Below are 409 nucleotides of genomic sequence, written 5' to 3'. Positions count from 1 at the left end.
TTAAAAAATAATATTGCTTTTTTCTCCGGAAAAGAAAAATTTAAGTGGCAATGTCGTTTGTTTCCCTCTTTTAAACCCTTAAACCTTAAACACTGAAGATGCCTGTCAAAACATCTACCATTCTGTGCGAACTGTGTCAAATATTGTTACAGTGGTTAGTGCAACTACTTTCCATGCAGAAGTTGGGGGTTTAAATCCCAGGTAAGGAGAAATGGTATTATTTTAAAAAAATGTTTTAGGCGATTATTATTTAATCCTGACTACAAGCATCTGAAATCCGTTTCCTCCGGATGGTGGGTGAGTGCTCCCTTAGAGATCTGTTCTCTCCGCTCACATGAGTTCTTTTTATTTATGTGCTTTAAAGTTTATATTTTGCTTAGTTTCTGTGTCTTATAATATATATTTTTTG

Source organism: Oryzias melastigma, linkage group LG21 (genome assembly GCF_002922805.2).
Source record: "Oryzias melastigma strain HK-1 linkage group LG21, ASM292280v2, whole genome shotgun sequence".
NCBI lineage: Eukaryota > Metazoa > Chordata > Actinopteri > Beloniformes > Adrianichthyidae > Oryzias > Oryzias melastigma.
The sequence above is the reverse complement of the archived record's forward strand: the minus strand, read 5'-3'. Positions refer to the sequence as shown.